Consider the following 21,782-nt stretch of genomic DNA (forward strand, 5'->3'; position numbering starts at 1 on the left):
GGAAAATGGGTAAAAACAACGTGTATGAGCAATTTGGTCGTATAATGAAATGATTAAATTTTAGATGAAATCTTGTCAAAGTTTGAAATGCAAAGTGATTGTGATGAAAACGCAAAATAACTGCAGCGTAAGGTAGGTAGCGTGGCCGAGCGGTCTGAGGCGCTGGTTTAAGGCACCAGTCTCTTCTTAGGCGTGGGTTCGAATCCCACCGCTGCTAATAGTGTACACGTTGGTTGTTAATTCCAATAGAAATAAAACTTTTAAATGACGTAAATCAAATTTTTGTTTAGGATTTCTTCAAATTTCACATTTATATTGAGTATGATTAAAACGCGAAGTATCGAATGCAGAGGGCAGGTAGCGTAGCCGAGCGGTCTAAGGCGCTGGTTTAAGGCACCAGTCTCTTCGGAGGCGTGGGTTCGAATCCCACCGCTATCATGTGTAACATTTAAGTTACGTCCATAACTGTTTTTACTCAATTCCGCTCAAGCTTTGATCTTACAACATCATGGAAGTTAAAATACTGTGAAAGTGCTACTTCGGAAAGACGGGAAAAGAAAAAAATTCTTATATGAGTAAAAATATAAGCACACGTCGTTTTAATAGTTTTAAAATTCATTCTAACGTAACGGCTGAATTACTATTCGAGAATGTTAAAATTCAGCTCGGCTTATAGAGAGAATAATTATATTGGAAAAGATACATAATTGAAAAAAGAATATAGTCCAAGTGGAAGTATGGATGACCAAAAAGAAAAAGAAATTATTGTCGCATACCAGTTGTTAAATTAATACTCGTTGATTTCATGATTATGAATGTGTGTGTATGGGAAAGTTTGAATCTTACTTTGACCAACGATAATATTTACATAAAGAAGAACATACGTAATTTGATGATACTGAATAGGCCCGTCTGATAACGAAAGGATGGGCCTAATCTAATGCGAGCCTTCATTTCCCATATTTTATGAAGTATTTCCGAAGTTAGGTCGTGTAAACGTTGATTACTCCAAAGTTATTTTTCTAATTATGTCACCAACTTGCATGTTGGTAACTGTTATAAAAGAGCTTCAGATCCATACAACATGTCTGGAAATATCGGAATTTCAAACTCCGTCATAATTTCGATCATGGAAAATGATTTTAAAGATGACTTCACACTCATAGTTCTAAGATATATCATATGCGGAAGTTTATTGGCTAAAATCTGGGCGACGCTGTGAGTGTATGCTCTAAACAGACCGGAAGTTATAACGAAAAGAGTGAATTTCAAGTTTTTACGAAAACTTGAGTTTTGACCTCGATATGCCGAAATCAAAGCCGCATTAAGGTAGACGATTGTTTGACAAGTTTGATGTCAGTTGCTGAAGCGATGTATACTGTACACAAACAAGCAAACAAACTTGACAAAAAACATGACCTGATTGTCGGAGGTAAAATCACTATGTATTTGTGTCTGTTGAAAGTTGTATTTATGAGTTGTGATTAACGAAGCGAGGTTAGCGAGTTCTTATCTGGTAGCGTGGCCGAGCGGTCTAAGGCGCTGGTTTTAGGCACCAGTCTCTTCGGAGGCGTGGGTTCGAATCCCACCGCTGCCAATAGTGTACACTTTTGCCATGAATTCCGACCGAAAAATGGGTCAAATACCACGTGTATGAGCAATTTGGTCGTATAATGAAATGATTAAATTTTAGATGAAATCTTGTCAAAGTTTGAAATGCAAAGTGATTGTGATGAAAACGCAAAATAACTGCAGCGTAAGGTAGGTAGCGTGGCCGAGCGGTCTAAGGCGCTGGTTTAAGGCACCAGTCTCTTCGGAGGCGTGGGTTCGAATCCCACCGCTGCCAATAGTGTACATGTTTGTTGTTAATTCCAATAGAAATAAAACTTTTAAATGACGTAAATCAAATTTTTGTTTAGGATTTCTTCAAATTTCACATTTATATTGAGTATGATTAAAACGCGAAGTATCGAATGCAGAGGGCAGGTAGCGTGGCCGAGCGGTCTAAGGCGCTGGTTTAAGGCACCAGTCTCTTCGGAGGCGTGGGTTCGAATCCCACCGCTATCATTTGTAACATTTAAGTTACGTCCATAACTGTTTTTACTCAATTCCGCTCAAGCTTTGATCTTACAACATCATGGAAGTTAAAATACTGTGAAAGTGCTACTTCGGAAAGACGGGAAAAGAAAAAAATTCTTATATGAGTAAAAATATAAGCACACGTCGTTTTAATAGTTTTAAAATTCATTCTAACGTAACGGCTGAATTACTATTCGAGAATGTTAAAATTCAGCTCGGCTTATAGAGAGAATAATTATATTGGAAAAGATACATAATTGAAAAAAGAATATAGTCCAAGTGGAAGTATGGATGACCAAAAAGAAAAAGAAATTATTGTCGCATACCAGTTGTTAAATTAATACTCGTTGATTTCATGATTATGAATGTGTGTGTATGGGAAAGTTTGAATCTTACTTTGACCAACGATAATATTTACATAAAGAAGAACATACGTAATTTGATGATACTGAATAGGCCCGTCTGATAACGAAAGGATGGGCCTAATCTAATGCGAGCCTTCATTTCCCATATTATATGAAGTATTGCCGCAGTTAGGTCGTGTAAACGTTGATTACTCCAAAGTTATTTTTCTAATTATGTCACCAACTTGCATGTTGGTAACTGTTATAAAAGAGCTTCAGATCCATACAACATGTCTGGAAATATCGGAATTTCAAACTCCGTCATAATTTCGATCATGGAAAATGATTTTAAAGATGACTTCACACTCATAGTTCTAAGATATATCATATGCGGAAGTTTATTGGCTAAAATCTGGGCGACGCTGTGAGTGTATGCTCTAAACAGACCGGAAGTTATAACGAAAAGAGTGAATTTCAAGTTTTTACGAAAACTTGAGTTTTGACCTCGATATGCCGAAATCAAAGCCGCATTAAGGTAGACGATTGTTTGACAAGTTTGATGTCAGTTGCTGAAGCGATGTATACTGTACACAAACAAGCAAACAAACTTGACAAAAAACATGACCTGATTGTCGGAGGTAAAATCACTATATATTTGTGTCTGTTGAAAGTTGTATTTATGAGTTGTGATTAACGAAGCGAGGTTAGCGAGTTCTTATCTGGTAGCGTGGCCGAGCGGTCTAAGGCGCTGGTTTTAGGCACCAGTCTCTTCGGAGGCGTGGGTTCGCATCCCACCGCTGCCAATAGTGTACACTTTTGCCATGAATTCCGACGGAAAATGGTAAAAACAACGTGTATGAACAATTTGGTCGTATAATGAAATGATTAAATTTTAGATGAAATCTTGTCAAAGTTTGAAATGCAAAGTGATTGTGATGAAAACGCAAAATAACTGCAGCGTAAGGTAGGTAGCGTGGCCGAGCGGTCTAAGGCGCTGGTTTAAGGCACCAGTCTCTTCGGAGGCGTGGGTTCGAATCTCACCGCTGCCAATAGTGTACACGTTGGTTGTTAATTCCAATAGAAATAAAACTTTTAAATGACGTAAATCAAATTTTTGTTTAGGATTTCTTCAAATTTCACATTTATATTGAGTATGATTAAAACGCGAAGTATCGAATGCAGAGGGCAGGTAGCGTAGCCGAGCGGTCTAAGGCGCTGGTTTAAGGCACCAGTCTCTTCGGAGGCGTGGGTTCGAATCCCACCGCTATCATGTGTAACATTTAACTTACGTCCGTAACTGTTTTTACTCAATTCCGCTCAAGTTTTGATCTTACAACATCATGGAAGTTAAAATACTGTGAAAGTGCTACTTCGGAAAGACGGGAAAAGAAAAAAATTCTTATATGAGTAAAAATATAAGCACACGTCGTTTTAATAGTTTTAAAATTCATTCTAACGTAACGGCTGAATTACTATTCGAGAATGTTAAAATTCAGCTCGGCTTATAGAGAGAATAATTATATTGGAAAAGATACATAATTGAAAAAAGAATATAGTCCAAGTGGAAGTATGGATGACCAAAAAGAAAAAGAAATTATTGTCGCATACAAGTTGTTAAATTAATAATCGTTGGTTTCATGATTATGAATGTGTGTGTATGGGAAAGTTTGAATCTTACTTTGACCAACGATAATATTTACATAAAGAAGAACATACGTAATTTGATGATACTGAATAGGCCCGTCTGATAACGAAAGGATGGGCCTAATCTAATGCGAGCCTTCATTTCCCATATTATATGAAGTATTGCCGAAGTTAGGTCGTGTAAACGTTGATTACTCCAAAGTTATTTTTCTAATTATGTCACCAATTTGCATGTTGGTAACTGTTATAAAAGAGCTTCAGATCCATACAACATGTCTGGAAATATTGGAATTTCAAACTCCGTCATAATTTCGATCATGGAAAATGATTTTAAAGATGACTTCACACTCATAGTTCAAAGATATATCATATGCGGAAGTTTATTGGCTAAAATCTGGGCGACGCTGTGAGTGTATGCTCTAAACAGACCCGAAGTTATAACGAAAAGAGTGAATTTCAAGTTTTTACGAAAACTTGAGTTTTGACCTCGATATGCCGAAATCAAAGCCGCATTAAGGTAGACGATTGTTTGACAAGTTTGATGTCAGTTGCTGAAGCGATGTATACTGTACACAAACAAGCAAACAAACTTGACAAAAAACATGACCTGATTGTCGGAGGTAAAATCACTATGTATTTGTGTCTGTTGAAAGTTGTATTTATGAGTTGTGATTAACGAAGCGAGGTTAGCGAGTTCTTATCTGGTAGCGTGGCCGAGCGGTCTAAGGCTCTGGTTTTAGGCACCAGTCTCTTCGGAGGCGTGGGTTCGAATCCCACCGCTGCCAATAGTGTACACTTTTGCCATAAATTCCGACGGAAAAATGGGTCAAATACCACGTGTATGAGCAATTTGGTCGTATAATGAAATGATTAAATTTTAGATGAAATCTTGTCAAAGTTTGAAATGCTAAGTGATTGTGATGAAAACGCAAAATAACTGCAGCGTAAGGTAGGTAGCGTGGCCGAGCGGTCTAAGGCGCTGGTTTAAGGCACCAGTCTCTTCGGAGGCGTGGGTTCGAATCCCACCGCTGCCAATAGTGTACACGTTGGTTGTTAATTCCAATAGAAATAAAACTTTTAAATGACGTAAATCGAATTTTTGTTTAGGATTTCTTCAAATTTCACATTTATATTGAGTATGATTAAAACGCGAAGTATCGAATGCAGAGGGCAGGTAGCGTGGCCGAGCGGTCTAAGGCGCTGGTTTAAGGCACCAGTCTCTTCGGAGGCGTGGGTTCGAATCCCACCGCTATCATGTGTAACATTTAAGTTACGTCCATAACTGTTTTTACTCAATTCCGCTCAAGCTTTGATCTTACAACATCATAAAAGTTAAAATACTGTGAAAGTGCTACTTCGGAAAGACGGGAAAAGAAAAAAATTCTTATATGAGTAAAAATATAAGCACACGTCGTTTTAATAGTTTTAAAATTCATTCTAACGTAACGGCTGAATTACTATTCGAGAATGTTAAAATTCAGCTCGGCTTATAGAGAGAATAATTATATTGGAAAAGATACATAATTGAAAAAAGAATATAGTCTAAGTGGAAGTATGGATGACCAAAAAGAAATAGAAATTATTGTCGCATACCAGTTGTTAAATTAATACTCGTTGATTTCATGATTATGAATGTGTGTGTATGGGAAAGTTTGAATCTTACTTTGACCAACGATAATATTTACATAAAGAAGAACATACGTAATTTGATGATACTGAATAGGCCCGTCTGATAACGAAAGGATGGGCCTAATCTAATGCGAGCCTTCATTTCCCATATTATATGAAGTATTGCCGAAGTTAGGTCGTGTAAACGTTGATTACTCCAAAGTTATTTTTCTAATTATGTCACCAATTTGCATGTTGGTAACTGTTATAAAAGAGCTTCAGATCCATACAACATGTCTGGAAATATCGGAATTTCAAACTCCGTCATAATTTCGATCATGGAAAATGATTTTAAAGATGACTTCACACTCATAGTTCAAAGATATATCATATGCGGAAGTTTATTGGCTAAAATCTGGGCGACGCTGTGAGTGTATGCTCTAAACAGACCGGAAGTTATAACGAAAAGAGTGAATTTCAAGTTTTTACGAAAACTTGAGTTTTGACCTCGATATGCCGAAATCAAAGCCGCATTAAGGTAGACGATTGTTTGACAAGTTTGATGTCAGTTGCTGAAGCGATGTATACTGTACACAAACAAGCAAACAAACTTGACAAAAAACATGACCTGATTGTCGGAGGTAAAATCACTATGTATTTGTGTCTGTTGAAAGTTGTATTTATGAGTTGTGATTAACGAAGCGAGGTTAGCGAGTTCTTATCTGGTAGCGTGGCCGAGCGGTCTAAGGCGCTGGTTTTAGGCACCAGTCTCTTCGGAGGCGTGGGTTCGAATCCCACCGCTGCCAATAGTGTACACTTTTGCCATGAATTCCGACCGAAAAATGGGTCAAATACCACGTGTATGAGCAATTTGGTCGTATAATGAAATGATTAAATTTTAGATGAAATCTTGTCAAAGTTTGAAATGCAAAGTGATTGTGATGAAAACGCAAAATAACTGCAGCGTAAGGTAGGTAGCGTGGCCGAGCGGTCTAAGGCGCTGGTTTAAGGCACCAGTCTCTTCGGAGGCGTGGGTTCGAATCCCACCGCTATCATGTGTAACATTTAAGTTACGTCCATAACTGTTTTTACTCAATTCCGCTCAAGCTTTGATCTTACAACATCATGGAAGTTAAAATACTGTGAAAGTGCTACTTCGGAAAGACGGGAAAAGAAAAAAATTCTTATATGAGTAAAAATATAAGCACACGTCGTTTTAATAGTTTTAAAATTCATTCTAACGTAACGGCTGAATTACTATTCGAGAATGTTAAAATTCAGCTCGGCTTATAGAGAGAATAATTATATTGGAAAAGATACATAATTGAAAAAAGAATATAGTCCAAGTGGAAGTATGGATGACCAAAAAGAAAAAGAAATTATTGTCGCATACCAGTTGTTAAATTAATACTCGTTGATTTCATGATTATGAATGTGTGTGTATGGGAAAGTTTGAATCTTACTTTGACCAACGATAATATTTACATAAAGAAGAACATACGTAATTTGATGATACTGAATAGGCCCGTCTGATAACGAAAGGATGGGCCTAATCTAATGCGAGCCTTCATTTCCCATATTATATGAAGTATTGCCGCAGTTAGGTCGTGTAAACGTTGATTACTCCAAAGTTATTTTTCTAATTATGTCACCAACTTGCATGTTGGTAACTGTTATAAAAGAGCTTCAGATCCATACAACATGTCTGGAAATATCGGAATTTCAAACTCCGTCATAATTTCGATCATCGAAAATGATTTTAAAGATGACTTCACACTCATAGTTCAAAGATATATCATATGCGGAAGTTTATTGGCTAAAATCTGGGCGACGCTGTGAGTGTATGCTCTAAACAGACCCGAAGTTATAACGAAAAGAGTGAATTTCAAGTTTTTACGAAAACTTGAGTTTTGACCTCGATATGCCGAAATCAAAGCCGCATTAAGGTAGACGATTGTTTGACAAGTTTGATGTCAGTTGCTGAAGCGATGTATACTGTACACAAACAAGCAAACAAACTTGACAAAAAACATGACCTGATTGTCGGAGGTAAAATCACTATGTATTTGTGTCTGTTGAAAGTTGTATTTATGAGTTGTGATTAACGAAGCGAGGTTAGCGAGTTCTTATCTGGTAGCGTGGCCAAACGGTCTAAGGCTCTGGTTTTAGGCACCAGTCTCTTCGGAGGCGTGGGTTCGAATCCCACCGCTGCCAATAGTGTACACTTTTGCCATGAATTCCGACCGAAAAATGGTAAAAACAACGTGTATGAGCAATTTGGTCGTATAATGAAATGATTAAATTTTAGATGAAATCTTGTCAAAGTTTGAAATGCAAAGTGATTGTGATGAAAACGCAAAATAACTGCAGCGTAAGGTAGGTAGCGTGGCCGAGCGGTCTAAGGCGCTGGTTTAAGGCACCAGTCTCTTCGGAGGCGTGGGTTCGAATCCCACCGCTGCCAATAGTGTACATGTTTGTTGTTAATTCCAATAGAAATAAAACTTTTAAATGACGTAAATCAAATTTTTGTTTAGGATTTCTTCAAATTTCACATTTATATTGAGTATGATTAAAACGCGAAGTATCGAATGCAGAGGGCAGGTAGCGTGGCCGAGCGGTCTAAGGCGCTGGTTTAAGGCACCAGTCTCTTCGGAGGCGTGGGTTCGAATCCCACCGCTATCATGTGTAACATTTAAGTTACGTCCATAACTGTTTTTACTCAATTCCGCTCAAGCTTTGATCTTACAACATCATGGAAGTTAAAATACTGTGAAAGTGCTACTTCGGAAAGACGGGAAAAGAAAAAAATTCTTATATGAGTAAAAATATAAGCACACGTCGTTTTAATAGTTTTAAAATTCATTCTAACGTAACGGCTGAATTACTATTCGAGAATGTTAAAATTCAGCTCGGCTTATAGAGAGAATAATTATATTGGAAAAGATACATAATTGAAAAAAGAATATAGTCCAAGTGGAAGTATGGATGACCAAAAAGAAAAAGAAATTATTGTCGCATACCAGTTGTTAAATTAATACTAATTGATTTCATGATTATGAATGTGTGTGTATGGGAAAGTTTGAATCTTACTTTGACCAACGATAATATTTACATAAAGAAGGACATACGTAATTTGATGATACTGAATAGGCCCGTCTGATAACGAAAGGATGGGCCTAATCTAATGCGAGCCTTCATTTCCCATATTATATGAAGTATTGCCGCAGTTAGGTCGTGTAAACGTTGATTACTCCAAAGTTATTTTTCTAATTATGTCACCAACTTGCATGTTGGTAACTGTTATAAAAGAGCTTCAGATCCATACAACATGTCTGGAAATATCGGAATTTCAAACTCCGTCATAATTTCGATCATGGAAAATGATTTTAAAGATGACTTCACACTCATAGTTCAAAGATATATCATATGCGGAAGTTTATTGGCTAAAATCTGGCCGACGCTGTGAGTGTATGCTCTAAACAGACCGGAAGTTATAACGAAAAGAGTGAATTTCAAGTTTTTACGAAAACTTGAGTTTTGACCTCGATATGCCGAAATCAAAGCCGCATTAAGGTAGACGATTGTTTGACAAGTTTGATGTCAGTTGCTGAAGCGATGTATACTGTACACAAACAAGCAAACAAACTTGACAAAAAACATGACCTGATTGTCGGAGGTAAAATCACTATGTATTTGTGTCTGTTGAAAGTTGTATTTATGAGTTGTGATTAACGAAGCGAGGTTAGCGAGTTCTTATCTGGTAGCGTGGCCGAGCGGTCTAAGGCGCTGGTTTTAGGCACCAGTCTCTTCGGAGGCGTGGGTTCGAATCCCACCGCTGCCAATAGTGTACACTTTTGCCATGAATTCCGACGGAAAATGGTAAAAACAACGTGTATGAGCAATTTGGTCGTATAATGAAATGATTAAATTTTAGATGAAATCTTGTCAAAGTTTGAAATGCAAAGTGATTGTGATGAAAACGCAAAATAACTGCAGCGTAAGGTAGGTAGCGTGGCCGAGCGGTCTAAGGCGCTGGTTTAAGGCACCAGTCTCTTCGGAGGCGTGGGTTCGAATCCCACCGCTGCCAATAGTGTACACGTTGGTTGTTAATTCCAATAGAAATAAAACTTTTAAATGACGTAAATCAAATTTTTGTTTAGGATTTCTTCAAATTTCACATTTATATTGAGTATGATTAAAACGCGAAGTATCGAATGCAGAGGGCAGGTAGCGTAGCCGAGCGGTCTAAGGCGCTGGTTTAAGGCACCAGTCTCTTCGGAGGCGTGGGTTCGAATCCCACCGCTATCATGTGTAACATTTAACTTACGTCCGTAACTGTTTTTACTCAATTCCGCTCAAGTTTTGATCTTACAACATCATGGAAGTTAAAATACTGTGAAAGTGCTACTTCGGAAAGACGGGAAAAGAAAAAAATTCTTATATGAGTAAAAATATAAGCACACGTCGTTTTAATAGTTTTAAAATTCATTCTAACGTAACGGCTGAATTACTATTCGAGAATGTTAAAATTCAGCTCGGCTTATAGAGAGAATAATTATATTGGAAAAGATACATAATTGAAAAAAGAATATAGTCCATGTGGAAGTATGGATGACCAAAAAGAAAAAGAAATTATTGTCGCATACCAGTTGTTAAATTAATAATCGTTGGTTTCATGATTATGAATGTGTGTGTATGGGAAAGTTTGAATCTTACTTTGACCAACGATAATATTTACATAAAGAAGAACATACGTAATTTGATGATACTGAATAGGCCCGTCTGATAACGAAAGGATGGGCCTAATCTAATGCGAGCCTTCATTTCCCATATTATATGAAGTATTGCCGAAGTTAGGTCGTGTAAACGTTGATTACTCCAAAGTTATTTTTCTAATTATGTCACCAATTTGCATGTTGGTAACTGTTATAAAAGAGCTTCAGATCCATACAACATGTCTGGAAATATCGGAATTTCAAACTCCGTCATAATTTCGATCATGGAAAATGATTTTAAAGATGACTTCACACTCATAGTTCAAAGATATATCATATGCGGAAGTTTATTGGCTAAAATCTGGGCGACGCTGTGAGTGTATGCTCTAAACAGACCCGAAGTTATAACGAAAAGAGTGAATTTCAAGTTTTTACGAAAACTTGAGTTTTGACCTCGATATGCCGAAATCAAAGCCGCATTAAGGTAGACGATTGTTTGACAAGTTTGATGTCAGTTGCTGAAGCGATGTATACTGTACACAAACAAGCAAACAAACTTGACAAAAAACATGACCTGATTGTCGGAGGTAAAATCACTATGTATTTGTGTCTGTTGAAAGTTGTATTTATGAGTTGTGATTAACGAAGCGAGGTTAGCGAGTTCTTATCTGGTAGCGTGGCCGAGCGGTCTAAGGCGCTGGTTTTAGGCACCAGTCTCTTCGGAGGCGTGGGTTCGAATCCCACCGCTGCCAATAGTGTACACTTTTGCCATGAATTCCGACGGAAAAATGGGTCAAATACCACGTGTATGAGCAATTTGGTCGTATAATGAAATGATTAAATTTTAGATGAAATCTTGTCAAAGTTTGAAATGCAAAGTGATTGTGATGAAAACGCAAAATAACTGCAGCGTAAGGTAGGTAGCGTGGCCGAGCGGTCTAAGGCGCTGGTTTAAGGCACCAGTCTCTTCGGAGGCGTGGGTTCGAATCCCACCGCTGCCAATAGTGTACACGTTGGTTGTTAATTCCAATAGAAATAAAACTTTTAAATGACGTAAATCGAATTTTTGTTTAGGATTTCTTCAAATTTCACATTTATATTGAGTATGATTAAAACGCGAAGTATCGAATGCAGAGGGCAGGTAGCGTGGCCGAGCGGTCTAAGGCGCTGGTTTAAGGCACCAGTCTCTTCGGAGGCGTGGGTTCGAATCCCACCGCTATCATGTGTAACATTTAACTTACGTCCATAACTGTTTTTACTCAATTCCGCTCAAGCTTTGATCTTACAACATCATAAAAGTTAAAATACTGTGAAAGTGCTACTTCGGAAAGACGGGAAAAGAAAAAAATTCTTATATGAGTAAAAATATAAGCACACGTCGTTTTAATAGTTTTAAAATTCATTCTAACGTAACGGCTGAATTACTATTCGAGAATGTTAAAATTCAGCTCGGCTTATAGAGAGAATAATTATATTGGAAAAGATACATAATTGAAAAAAGAATATAGTCCAAGTGGAAGTATGGATGACCAAAAAGAAAAAGAAATTATTGTCGCATACCAGTTGTTAAATTAATACTCGTTGATTTCATGATTATGAATGTGTGTGTATGGGAAAGTTTGAATCTTACTTTGACCAACGATAATATTTACATAAAGAAGAACATACGTAATTTGATGATACTGAATAGGCCCGTCTGATAACGAAAGGATGGGCCTAATCTAATGCGAGCCTTCATTTCCCATATTATATGAAGTATTGCCGCAGTTAGGTCGTGTAAACGTTGATTACTCCAAAGTTATTTTTCTAATTATGTCACCAACTTGCATGTTGGTAACTGTTATAAAAGAGCTTCAGATCCATACAACATGTCTGGAAATATCGGAATTTCAAACTCCGTCATAATTTCGATCATGGAAAATGATTTTAAAGATGACTTCACACTCATAGTTCAAAGATATATCATATGCGGAAGTTTATTGGCTAAAATCTGGGCGACGCTGTGAGTGTATGCTCTAAACAGACCCGAAGTTATAACGAAAAGAGTGAATTTCAAGTTTTTACGAAAACTTGAGTTTTGACCTCGATATGCCGAAATCAAAGCCGCATTAAGGTAGACGATTGTTTGACAAGTTTGATGTCAGTTGCTGAAGCGATGTATACTGTACACAAACAAGCAAACAAACTTGACAAAAAACATGACCTGATTGTCGGAGGTAAAATCACTATGTATTTGTGTCTGTTGAAAGTTGTATTTATGAGTTGTGATTAACGAAGCGAGGTTAGCGAGTTCTTATCTGGTAGCGTGGCCGAGCGGTCTAAGGCGCTGGTTTTAGGCACCAGTCTCTTCGGAGGCGTGGGTTCGAATCCCACCGCTGCCAATAGTGTACACTTTTGCCATGAATTCCGACCGAAAAATGGGTCAAATACCACGTGTATGAGCAATTTGGTCGTATAATGAAATGATTAAATTTTAGATGAAATCTTGTCAAAGTTTGAAATGCAAAGTGATTGTGATGAAAACGCAAAATAACTGCAGCGTAAGGTAGGTAGCGTGGCCGAGCGGTCTAAGGCGCTGGTTTAAGGCACCAGTCTCTTCGGAGGCGTGGGTTCGAATCCCACCGCTGCCAATAGTGTACACGTTGGTTGTTAATTCCAATAGAAATAAAACTTTTAAATGACGTAAATCGAATTTTTGTTTAGGATTTCTTCAAATTTCACATTTATATTGAGTATGATTAAAACGCGAAGTATCGAATGCAGAGGGCAGGTAGCGTGGCCGAGCGGTCTAAGGCGCTGGTTTAAGGCACCAGTCTCCTCGGAGGCGTGGGTTCGAATCCCACCGCTATCATGTGTAACATTTAACTTACGTCCATAACTGTTTTTACTCAATTCCGCTCAAGCTTTGATCTTACAACATCATAAAAGTAAAAATACTGTGAAAGTGCTACTTCGGAAAGACGGGAAAAGAAAAAAATTCTTATATGAGTAAAAATATAAGCACACGTCGTTTTAATAGTTTTAAAATTCATTCTAACGTAACGGCTGAATTACTATTCGAGAATGTTAAAATTCAGCTCGGCTTATAGAGAGAATAATTATATTGGAAAAGATACATAATTGAAAAAAGAATATAGTCCAAGTGGAAGTATGGATGACCAAAAAGAAAAAGAAATTATTGTCGCATACCAGTTGTTAAATTAATACTCGTTGATTTCATGATTATGAATGTGTGTGTATGGGAAAGTTTGAATCTTACTTTGACCAACGATAATATTTACATAAAGAAGAACATACGTAATTTGATGATACTGAATAGGCCCGTCTGATAACGAAAGGATGGGCCTAATCTAATGCGAGCCTTCATTTCCCATATTATATGAAGTATTGCCGCAGTTAGGTCGTGTAAACGTTGATTACTCCAAAGTTATTTTTCTAATTATGTCACCAACTTGCATGTTGGTAACTGTTATAAAAGAGCTTCAGATCCATACAACATGTCTGGAAATATCGGAATTTCAAACTCCGTCATAATTTCGATCATGGAAAATGATTTTAAAGATGACTTCACACTCATAGTTCTAAGATATATCATATGCGGAAGTTTATTGGCTAAAATCTGGGCGACGCTGTGAGTGTATGCTCTAAACAGACCGGAAGTTATAACGAAAAGAGTGAATTTCAAGTTTTTACGAAAACTTGAGTTTTGACCTCGATATGCCGAAATCAAAGCCGCATTAAGGTAGACGATTGTTTGACAAGTTTGATGTCAGTTGCTGAAGCGATGTATACTGTACACAAACAAGCAAACAAACTTGACAAAAAACATGACCTGATTGTCGGAGGTAAAATCACTATGTATTTGTGTCTGTTGAAAGTTGTATTTATGAGTTGTGATTAACGAAGCGAGGTTAGCGAGTTCTTATCTGGTAGCGTGGCCGAGCGGTCTAAGGCGCTGGTTTTAGGCACCAGTCTCTTCGGAGGCGTGGGTTCGAATCCCACCGCTGCCAATAGTGTACACTTTTGCCATGAATTCCGACCGAAAAATGGGTCAAATACCACGTGTCTGAGCAATTTGGTCGTATAATGAAATGATTAAATTTTAGATGAAATCTTGTCAAAGTTTGAAATGCAAAGTGATTGTGATGAAAACGCAAAATAACTGCAGCGTAAGGTAGGTAGCGTGGCCGAGCGGTCTAAGGCGCTGGTTTAAGGCACCAGTCTCTTCGGAGGCGTGGGTTCGAATCCCACCGCTGCCAATAGTGTACATGTTTGTTGTTAATTCCAATAGAAATGAAACTTTTAAATGACGTAAATCGAATTTTTGTTTAGGATTTCTTCAAATTTCACATTTATATTGAGTATGATTAAAACGCGAAGTATCGAATGCAGAGGGCAGGTAGCGTGGCCGAGCGGTCTAAGGCGCTGGTTTAAGGCACCAGTCTCTTCGGAGGCGTGGGTTCGAATCCCACCGCTATCATGTGTAACATTTAAGTTACGTCCATAACTGTTTTTACTCAATTCCGCTCAAGTTTTGATCTTACAACATCATGGAAGTTAAAATACTGTGAAAGTGCTACTTCGGAAAGACGGGAAAAGAAAAAAATTCTTATATGAGTAAAAATATAAGCACACGTCGTTTTAATAGTTTTAAAATTCATTCTAACGTAACGGCTGAATTACTATTCGAGAATGTTAAAATTCAGCTCGGCTTATAGAGAGAATAATTATATTGGAAAAGATACATAATTGAAAAAAGAATATAGTCCAAGTGGAAGTATGGATGACCAAAAAGAAAAAGAAATTATTGTCGCATACCAGTTGTAAAATTAATAATCGTTGGTTTCATGATTATGAATGTGTGTGTATGGGAAAGTTTGAATCTTACTTTGACCAACGATAATATTTACATAAAGAAGAACATACGTAATTTGATGATACTGAATAGGCCCGTCTGATAACGAAAGGATGGGCCTAATCTAATGCGAGCCTTCATTTCCCATATTATATGAAGTATTGCCGAAGTTAGGTCGTGTAAACGTTGATTACTCCAAAGTTATTTTTCTAATTATGTCACCAATTTGCATGTTGGTAACTGTTATAAAAGAGCTTCAGATCCATACAACATGTCTGGAAATATCGGAATTTCAAACTCCGTCATAATTTCGATCATGGAAAATGATTTTAAAGATGACTTCACACTCATAGTTCAAAGATATATCATATGCGGAAGTTTATTGGCTAAAATCTGGGCGACGCTGTGAGTGTATGCTCTAAACAGACCCGAAGTTATAACGAAAAGAGTGAATTTCAAGTTTTTACGAAAACTTGAGTTTTGACCTCGATATGCCGAAATCAAAGCCGCATTAAGGTAGACGATTGTTTGACAAGTTTGATGTCAGTTGCTGAAGCGATGTATACTGTACACAAACAAGCAAACAAACTTGACAAAAAACATGACCTGATTGTCGGAGGTAAAATCACTATGTATTTGTGTCTGTTGAAAGTTGTATTTATGAGTTGTGATTAACGAAGCGAGGTTAGCGAGTTCTTATCTGGTAGCGTGGCCGAGCGGTCTAAGGCGCTGGTTTTAGGCACCAGTCTCTTCGGAGGCGTGGGTTCGAATCCCACCGCTGCCAATAGTGTACACTTTTGCCATGAATTCCGACCGAAAAATGGGTCAAATACCACGTGTCTGAGCAATTTGGTCGTATAATGAAATGATTAAATTTTAGATGAAATCTTGTCAAAGTTTGAAATGCAAAGTGATTGTGATGAAAACGCAAAATAACTGCAGCGTAAGGTAGGTAGCGTGGCCGAGCGGTCTAAGGCGCTGGTTTAAGGCACCAGTCTCTTCGGAGGCGTGGGTTCGAATCCCACCGCTGCCAATAGTGTACACGTTGGTTGTTAATTCCAATAGAAATAAAACTTTTAAATGACGTAAATCGAATTTTTGTTAAGGATTTCTTCAAATTTCACATTTATATTGAGTATGATTAAAACGCGAAGTATCGAATGCAGAGGGCAGGTAGCGTGGCCGAGCGGTCTAAGGCGCTGGTTTAAGGCACCAGTCTCCTCGGAGGCGTGGGTTCGAATCCCACCGCTATCATGTGTAACATTTAACTTACGTCCATAACTGTTTTTACTCAATTCCGCTCAAGCTTTGATCTTACAACATCATAAAAGTAAAAATACTGTGAAAGTGCTACTTCGGAAAGACGGGAAAAGAAAAAAATTCTTATATGAGTAAAAATATAAGCACACGTCGTTTTAATAGTTTTAAAATTCATTCTAACGTAACGGCTGAATTACTATTCGAGAATGTTAAAATTCAGCTCGGCTTATAGAGAGAATAATTATATTGGAAAAGATACATAATTGAAAAAAGAATATAGTCCAAGTGGAAGTATGGATGACCAAAAAGAAAAAGAAATTATTGTCGCATACCAGTTGTTAAATTAATACTCGTTGATTTCATGATTATGAATGTGTGTGTATGGGAAAGTTTGAATCTTACTTTGACCAACGATAATATTTACATAAAGAAGAACATACGTAATTTGATGATACTGAATAGGCCCGTCTGATAACGAAAGGATGGGCCTAATCTAATGCGAGCCTTCATTTCCCATATTATATGAAGTATTGCCGCAGTTAGGTCGTGTAAACGTTGATTACTCCAAAGTTATTTTTCTAATTATGTCACCAACTTGCATGTTGGTAACTGTTATAAAAGAGCTTCAGATCCATACAACATGTCTGGAAATATCGGAATTTCAAACTCCGTCATAATTTCGATCATGGAAAATGATTTTAAAGATGACTTCACACTCATAGTTCTAAGATATATCATATGCGGAAGTTTATTGGCTAAAATCTGGGCGACGCTGTGAGTGTATGCTCTAAACAGACCGGAAGTTATAACGAAAAGAGTGAATTTCAAGTTTTTACGAAAACTTGAGTTTTGACCTCGATATGCCGAAATCAAAGCCGCATTAAGGTAGACGATTGTTTGACAAGTTTGATGTCAGTTGCTGAAGCGATGTATACTGTACACAAACAAGCAAACAAACTTGACAAAAAACATGACCTGATTGTCGGAGGTAAAATCACTATGTATTTGTGTCTGTTGAAAGTTGTATTTATGAGTTGTGATTAACGAAGCGAGGTTAGCGAGTTCTTATCTGGTAGCGTGGCCGAGCGGTCTAAGGCGCTGGTTTTAGGCACCAGTCTCTTCGGAGGCGTGGGTTCGAATCCCACCGCTGCCAATAGTGTACACTTTTGCCATGAATTCCGACCGAAAAATGGGTCAAATACCACGTGTCTGAGCAATTTGGTCGTATAATGAAATGATTAAATTTTAGATGAAATCTTGTCAAAGTTTGAAATGCAAAGTGATTGTGATGAAAACGCAAAATAACTGCAGCGTAAGGTAGGTAGCGTGGCCGAGCGGTCTAAGGCGCTGGTTTAAGGCACCAGTCTCTTCGGAGGCGTGGGTTCGAATCCCACCGCTGCCAATAGTGTACATGTTTGTTGTTAATTCCAATAGAAATGAAACTTTTAAATGACGTAAATCAAATTTTTGTTTAGGATTTCTTCAAATTTCACATTTATATTGAGTATGATTAAAACGCGAAGTATCGAATGCAGAGGGCAGGTAGCGTGGCCGAGCGGTCTAAGGCGCTGGTTTAAGGCACCAGTCTCTTCGGAGGCGTGGGTTCGAATCCCACCGCTATCATGTGTAACATTTAAGTTACGTCCATAACTGTTTTTACTCAATTCCGCTCAAGTTTTGATCTTACAACATCATGGAAGTTAAAATACTGTGAAAGTGCTACTTCGGAAAGACGGGAAAAGAAAAAAATTCTTATATGAGTAAAAATATAAGCACACGTCGTTTTAATAGTTTTAAAATTCATTCTAACGTAACGGCTGAATTACTATTCGAGAATGTTAAAATTCAGCTCGGCTTATAGAGAGAATAATTATATTGGAAAAGATACATAATTGAAAAAAGAATATAGTCCAAGTGGAAGTATGGATGACCAAAAAGAAAAAGAAATTATTGTCGCATACCAGTTGTAAAATTAATAATCGTTGGTTTCATGATTATGAATGTGTGTGTATGGGAAAGTTTGAATCTTACTTTGACCAACGATAATATTTACATAAAGAAGAACATACGTAATTTGATGATACTGAATAGGCCCGTCTGATAACGAAAGGATGGGCCTAATCTAATGCGAGCCTTCATTTCCCATATTATATGAAGTATTGCCGAAGTTAGGTCGTGTAAACGTTGATTACTCCAAAGTTATTTTTCTAATTATGTCACCAATTTGCATGTTGGTAACTGTTATAAAAGAGCTTCAGATCCATACAACATGTCTGGAAATATCGGAATTTCAAACTCCGTCATAATTTCGATCATGGAAAATGATTTTAAAGATGACTTCACACTCATAGTTCAAAGATATATCATATGCGGAAGTTTATTGGCTAAAATCTGGGCGACGCTGTGAGTGTATGCTCTAAACAGACCCGAAGTTATAACGAAAAGAGTGAATTTCAAGTTTTTACGAAAACTTGAGTTTTGACCTCGATATGCCGAAATCAAAGCCGCATTAAGGTAGACGATTGTTTGACAAGTTTGATGTCAGTTGCTGAAGCGATGTATACTGTACACAAACAAGCAAACAAACTTGACAAAAAACATGACCTGATTGTCGGAGGTAAAATCACTATGTATTTGTGTCTGTTGAAAGTTGTATTTATGAGTTGTGATTAACGAAGCGAGGTTAGCGAGTTCTTATCTGGTAGCGTGGCCGAGCGGTCTAAGGCGCTGGTTTTAGGCACCAGTCTCTTCGGAGGCGTGGGTTCGAATCCCACCGCTGCCAATAGTGTACACTTTTGCCATGAATTCCGACCGAAAAATGGGTCAAATACCACGTGTATGAGCAATTTGGTCGTATAATGAAATGATTAAATTTTAGATGAAATCTTGTCAAAGTTTGAAATGCAAAGTGATTGTGATGAAAACGCAAAATAACTGCAGCGTAAGGTAGGTAGCGTGGCCGAGCGGTCTAAGGCGCTGGTTTAAGGCACCAGTCTCTTCGGAGGCGTGGGTTCGAATCCCACCGCTGCCAATAGTGTACACGTTGGTTGTTAATTCCAATAGAAATAAAACTTTTAAATGACGTAAATCAAATTTTTGTGTAGGATTTCTTCAAATTTCACATTTATATTGAGTATGATTAAAACGCGAAGTATCGAATGCAGAGGGCAGGTAGCGTGGCCGAGCGGTTTAAGGCACCAGTCTCTTCGGAGGCGTGGGTTCGAATCCCACCGCTATCATGTGTAACATTTAAGTTACGTCCATAACTGTTTTTACTCAATTCCGCTCAAGCTTTGATCTTACAACATCATAAAAGTTAAAATACTGTGAAAGTGCTACTTCGGAAAGACGGGAAAAGAAAAAAATTCTTATATGAGTAAAAATATAAGCACACGTCGTTTTAATAGTTTTAAAATTCATTCTAACGTAACGGCTGAATTACTATTCGAGAATGTTAAAATTCAGCTCGGCTTATAGAGAGAATAATTATATTGGAAAAGATACATAATTGAAAAAAGAATATAGTCTAAGTTGAAGTATGGATGACCAAAAAGAAAAAGAAATTATTGTCGCATACCAGTTGTTAAATTAATACTCGTTGATTTCATGATTATGAATGTGTGTGTATGGGAAAGTTTGAATCTTACTTTGACCAACGATAATATTTACATAAAGAAGAACATACGTAATTTGATGATACTGAATAGGCCCGTCTGATAACGAAAGGATGGGCCTAATCTAATGCGAGCCTTCATTTCCCATATTATATGAAGTATTGCCGCAGTTAGGTCGTGTAAACGTTGATTACTCCAAAGTTATTTTTCTAATTATGTCACCAACTTGCATGTTGGTAACTGTTATAAAAGAGCTTCAGATCCATACAACATGTCTGGAAATATCGGAATTTCAAACTCCGTCATAATTTCGATCATGGAAAATGATTTTAAAGATGACTTCACACTCATAGTTCAAAGATATATCATATGCGGAAGTTTATTGGCTAAAATCTGGGCGACGCTGTGAGTGTATGCTCTAAACAGACCCGAAGTTATAACGAAAAGAGTGAATTTCAAGTTTTTACGAAAACTTGAGTTTTGACCTCGATATGCCGAAATCAAAGCCGCATTAAGGTAGACGATTGTTTGACAAGTTTGATGTCAGTTGCTGAAGCGATGTATACTGTACACAAACAAGCAAACAAACTTGACAAAAAACATGACCTGATTGTCGGAGGTAAAATCACTATGTATTTGTGTCTGTTGAAAGTTGTATTTATGAGTTGTGATTAACGAAGCGAGGTTAGCGAGTTCTTATCTGGTAGCGTGGCCGAGCGGTCTAAGGCGCTGGTTTTAGGCACCAGTCTCTTCGGAGGCGTGGGTTCGAATCCCTCCGCTGCCAATAGTGTACACTTTTGCCATGAATTCCGACGGAAAAATGGGTCAAATACCACGTGTATGAGCAATTTGGTCGTATAATGAAATGATTAAATTTTAGAGGAAATCTTGTCAAAGTTTGAAATGCAAAGTGATTGTGATGAAAACGCAAAATAACTGCAGCGTAAGGTAGGTAGCGTGGCTGAGCGGTCTAAGGCGCTGGTTTAAGCACCAGTCTCTTCGGAGGCGTGGGTTCGAATCCCACCGCTGCCAATAGTGTACACGTTGGTTGTTAATTCCAATAGAAATAAAACTTTTAAATGACGTAAATCAAATTTTTGTGTAGGATTTCTTCAAATTTCACATTTATATTGAGTATCATTAAAACGCGAAGTATCGAATGCAGAGGGCAGGTAGCGTGGCCGAGCGGTCTAAGGCGATGGTTTAAGGCACCAGTCTCTTCGGAGGCGTGGGTTCGAATCCCACCGCTATCATGTGTAACATTTAAGTTACGTCCATAACTGTTTTTACTCAATTCCGCTCAAGCTTTGATCTTACAACATCATAAAAGTTAAAATACTGTGAAAGTGCTACTTCGGAAAGACGGGAAAAGAAAAAAATTCTTATATGAGTAAAAATATAAGCACACGTCGTTTTAATAGTTTTAAAATTCATTCTAACGTAACGGCTGAATTACTATTCGAGAATGTTAAAATTCAGCTCGGCTTATAGAGAGAATAATTATATTGGAAAAGATACATAATTGAAAAAAGAATATAGTCCAAGTGGAAGTATGGATGACCAAAAAGAAAAAGAAATTATTGTCGCATACCAGTTGTAAAATTAATACTCGTTGATTTCATGATTATGAATGTGTGTGTATGGGAAAGTTTGAATCTTACTT

General features: G+C 37.6%; 37 non-coding genes across 37 annotated transcripts; all 37 read left to right on the forward strand.

Annotated features, from left to right (window-relative positions):
* The first annotated feature begins 356 nt into the window (after positions 1-356).
* Positions 357-438, forward strand: Trnal-aag (transfer RNA leucine (anticodon AAG)). Its single transcript has one exon. It is a non-coding gene; the product is annotated as a tRNA-Leu (tRNA).
* Positions 439-1,515: 1,077 nt separating this feature from the next.
* On the forward strand, positions 1,516-1,597 carry Trnal-uag (transfer RNA leucine (anticodon UAG)). Its single transcript has one exon. It is a non-coding gene; the product is annotated as a tRNA-Leu (tRNA).
* A 167-nt stretch (positions 1,598-1,764) lies between these two features.
* Positions 1,765-1,846, forward strand: Trnal-aag (transfer RNA leucine (anticodon AAG)). The gene has a single exon. It is a non-coding gene; the product is annotated as a tRNA-Leu (tRNA).
* Positions 1,847-1,985: 139 nt separating this feature from the next.
* On the forward strand, positions 1,986-2,067 carry Trnal-aag (transfer RNA leucine (anticodon AAG)). Its single transcript has one exon. It is a non-coding gene; the product is annotated as a tRNA-Leu (tRNA).
* A 1,077-nt stretch (positions 2,068-3,144) lies between these two features.
* Trnal-uag (transfer RNA leucine (anticodon UAG)) lies at positions 3,145-3,226 on the forward strand. The gene has a single exon. It is a non-coding gene; the product is annotated as a tRNA-Leu (tRNA).
* Positions 3,227-3,390: 164 nt separating this feature from the next.
* Trnal-aag (transfer RNA leucine (anticodon AAG)) lies at positions 3,391-3,472 on the forward strand. Its single transcript has one exon. It is a non-coding gene; the product is annotated as a tRNA-Leu (tRNA).
* Positions 3,473-3,611: 139 nt separating this feature from the next.
* On the forward strand, positions 3,612-3,693 carry Trnal-aag (transfer RNA leucine (anticodon AAG)). Its single transcript has one exon. It is a non-coding gene; the product is annotated as a tRNA-Leu (tRNA).
* Positions 3,694-4,770: 1,077 nt separating this feature from the next.
* Trnal-uag (transfer RNA leucine (anticodon UAG)) lies at positions 4,771-4,852 on the forward strand. Its single transcript has one exon. It is a non-coding gene; the product is annotated as a tRNA-Leu (tRNA).
* A 167-nt stretch (positions 4,853-5,019) lies between these two features.
* Trnal-aag (transfer RNA leucine (anticodon AAG)) lies at positions 5,020-5,101 on the forward strand. The gene has a single exon. It is a non-coding gene; the product is annotated as a tRNA-Leu (tRNA).
* A 139-nt stretch (positions 5,102-5,240) lies between these two features.
* Positions 5,241-5,322, forward strand: Trnal-aag (transfer RNA leucine (anticodon AAG)). Its single transcript has one exon. It is a non-coding gene; the product is annotated as a tRNA-Leu (tRNA).
* Positions 5,323-6,399: 1,077 nt separating this feature from the next.
* Trnal-uag (transfer RNA leucine (anticodon UAG)) lies at positions 6,400-6,481 on the forward strand. Its single transcript has one exon. It is a non-coding gene; the product is annotated as a tRNA-Leu (tRNA).
* A 167-nt stretch (positions 6,482-6,648) lies between these two features.
* Positions 6,649-6,730, forward strand: Trnal-aag (transfer RNA leucine (anticodon AAG)). The gene has a single exon. It is a non-coding gene; the product is annotated as a tRNA-Leu (tRNA).
* Positions 6,731-7,807: 1,077 nt separating this feature from the next.
* Trnal-uag (transfer RNA leucine (anticodon UAG)) lies at positions 7,808-7,889 on the forward strand. The gene has a single exon. It is a non-coding gene; the product is annotated as a tRNA-Leu (tRNA).
* Positions 7,890-8,054: 165 nt separating this feature from the next.
* Positions 8,055-8,136, forward strand: Trnal-aag (transfer RNA leucine (anticodon AAG)). Its single transcript has one exon. It is a non-coding gene; the product is annotated as a tRNA-Leu (tRNA).
* A 139-nt stretch (positions 8,137-8,275) lies between these two features.
* Trnal-aag (transfer RNA leucine (anticodon AAG)) lies at positions 8,276-8,357 on the forward strand. Its single transcript has one exon. It is a non-coding gene; the product is annotated as a tRNA-Leu (tRNA).
* A 1,077-nt stretch (positions 8,358-9,434) lies between these two features.
* Trnal-uag (transfer RNA leucine (anticodon UAG)) lies at positions 9,435-9,516 on the forward strand. The gene has a single exon. It is a non-coding gene; the product is annotated as a tRNA-Leu (tRNA).
* Positions 9,517-9,680: 164 nt separating this feature from the next.
* Positions 9,681-9,762, forward strand: Trnal-aag (transfer RNA leucine (anticodon AAG)). The gene has a single exon. It is a non-coding gene; the product is annotated as a tRNA-Leu (tRNA).
* Positions 9,763-9,901: 139 nt separating this feature from the next.
* Positions 9,902-9,983, forward strand: Trnal-aag (transfer RNA leucine (anticodon AAG)). Its single transcript has one exon. It is a non-coding gene; the product is annotated as a tRNA-Leu (tRNA).
* A 1,077-nt stretch (positions 9,984-11,060) lies between these two features.
* Trnal-uag (transfer RNA leucine (anticodon UAG)) lies at positions 11,061-11,142 on the forward strand. The gene has a single exon. It is a non-coding gene; the product is annotated as a tRNA-Leu (tRNA).
* Positions 11,143-11,309: 167 nt separating this feature from the next.
* On the forward strand, positions 11,310-11,391 carry Trnal-aag (transfer RNA leucine (anticodon AAG)). The gene has a single exon. It is a non-coding gene; the product is annotated as a tRNA-Leu (tRNA).
* A 139-nt stretch (positions 11,392-11,530) lies between these two features.
* On the forward strand, positions 11,531-11,612 carry Trnal-aag (transfer RNA leucine (anticodon AAG)). Its single transcript has one exon. It is a non-coding gene; the product is annotated as a tRNA-Leu (tRNA).
* Positions 11,613-12,689: 1,077 nt separating this feature from the next.
* On the forward strand, positions 12,690-12,771 carry Trnal-uag (transfer RNA leucine (anticodon UAG)). The gene has a single exon. It is a non-coding gene; the product is annotated as a tRNA-Leu (tRNA).
* Positions 12,772-12,938: 167 nt separating this feature from the next.
* Positions 12,939-13,020, forward strand: Trnal-aag (transfer RNA leucine (anticodon AAG)). Its single transcript has one exon. It is a non-coding gene; the product is annotated as a tRNA-Leu (tRNA).
* Positions 13,021-13,159: 139 nt separating this feature from the next.
* Positions 13,160-13,241, forward strand: Trnal-aag (transfer RNA leucine (anticodon AAG)). Its single transcript has one exon. It is a non-coding gene; the product is annotated as a tRNA-Leu (tRNA).
* A 1,077-nt stretch (positions 13,242-14,318) lies between these two features.
* Positions 14,319-14,400, forward strand: Trnal-uag (transfer RNA leucine (anticodon UAG)). The gene has a single exon. It is a non-coding gene; the product is annotated as a tRNA-Leu (tRNA).
* Positions 14,401-14,567: 167 nt separating this feature from the next.
* Positions 14,568-14,649, forward strand: Trnal-aag (transfer RNA leucine (anticodon AAG)). Its single transcript has one exon. It is a non-coding gene; the product is annotated as a tRNA-Leu (tRNA).
* A 139-nt stretch (positions 14,650-14,788) lies between these two features.
* Trnal-aag (transfer RNA leucine (anticodon AAG)) lies at positions 14,789-14,870 on the forward strand. The gene has a single exon. It is a non-coding gene; the product is annotated as a tRNA-Leu (tRNA).
* A 1,077-nt stretch (positions 14,871-15,947) lies between these two features.
* Positions 15,948-16,029, forward strand: Trnal-uag (transfer RNA leucine (anticodon UAG)). Its single transcript has one exon. It is a non-coding gene; the product is annotated as a tRNA-Leu (tRNA).
* A 167-nt stretch (positions 16,030-16,196) lies between these two features.
* On the forward strand, positions 16,197-16,278 carry Trnal-aag (transfer RNA leucine (anticodon AAG)). The gene has a single exon. It is a non-coding gene; the product is annotated as a tRNA-Leu (tRNA).
* A 139-nt stretch (positions 16,279-16,417) lies between these two features.
* Positions 16,418-16,499, forward strand: Trnal-aag (transfer RNA leucine (anticodon AAG)). Its single transcript has one exon. It is a non-coding gene; the product is annotated as a tRNA-Leu (tRNA).
* A 1,077-nt stretch (positions 16,500-17,576) lies between these two features.
* Trnal-uag (transfer RNA leucine (anticodon UAG)) lies at positions 17,577-17,658 on the forward strand. Its single transcript has one exon. It is a non-coding gene; the product is annotated as a tRNA-Leu (tRNA).
* A 167-nt stretch (positions 17,659-17,825) lies between these two features.
* On the forward strand, positions 17,826-17,907 carry Trnal-aag (transfer RNA leucine (anticodon AAG)). The gene has a single exon. It is a non-coding gene; the product is annotated as a tRNA-Leu (tRNA).
* Positions 17,908-18,046: 139 nt separating this feature from the next.
* On the forward strand, positions 18,047-18,128 carry Trnal-aag (transfer RNA leucine (anticodon AAG)). The gene has a single exon. It is a non-coding gene; the product is annotated as a tRNA-Leu (tRNA).
* A 1,077-nt stretch (positions 18,129-19,205) lies between these two features.
* Positions 19,206-19,287, forward strand: Trnal-uag (transfer RNA leucine (anticodon UAG)). The gene has a single exon. It is a non-coding gene; the product is annotated as a tRNA-Leu (tRNA).
* Positions 19,288-19,454: 167 nt separating this feature from the next.
* Positions 19,455-19,536, forward strand: Trnal-aag (transfer RNA leucine (anticodon AAG)). Its single transcript has one exon. It is a non-coding gene; the product is annotated as a tRNA-Leu (tRNA).
* Positions 19,537-20,821: 1,285 nt separating this feature from the next.
* Trnal-uag (transfer RNA leucine (anticodon UAG)) lies at positions 20,822-20,903 on the forward strand. The gene has a single exon. It is a non-coding gene; the product is annotated as a tRNA-Leu (tRNA).
* Positions 20,904-21,290: 387 nt separating this feature from the next.
* Trnal-aag (transfer RNA leucine (anticodon AAG)) lies at positions 21,291-21,372 on the forward strand. The gene has a single exon. It is a non-coding gene; the product is annotated as a tRNA-Leu (tRNA).
* The last annotated feature ends 410 nt before the right edge of the window (positions 21,373-21,782 follow it).

Source organism: Euprymna scolopes, chromosome 29 (assembly GCF_053919585.1).
Source record: "Euprymna scolopes isolate OS-2025 chromosome 29, ASM5391958v1, whole genome shotgun sequence".
Classification (NCBI taxonomy): Eukaryota; Metazoa; Mollusca; class Cephalopoda; order Sepiida; family Sepiolidae; genus Euprymna; species Euprymna scolopes.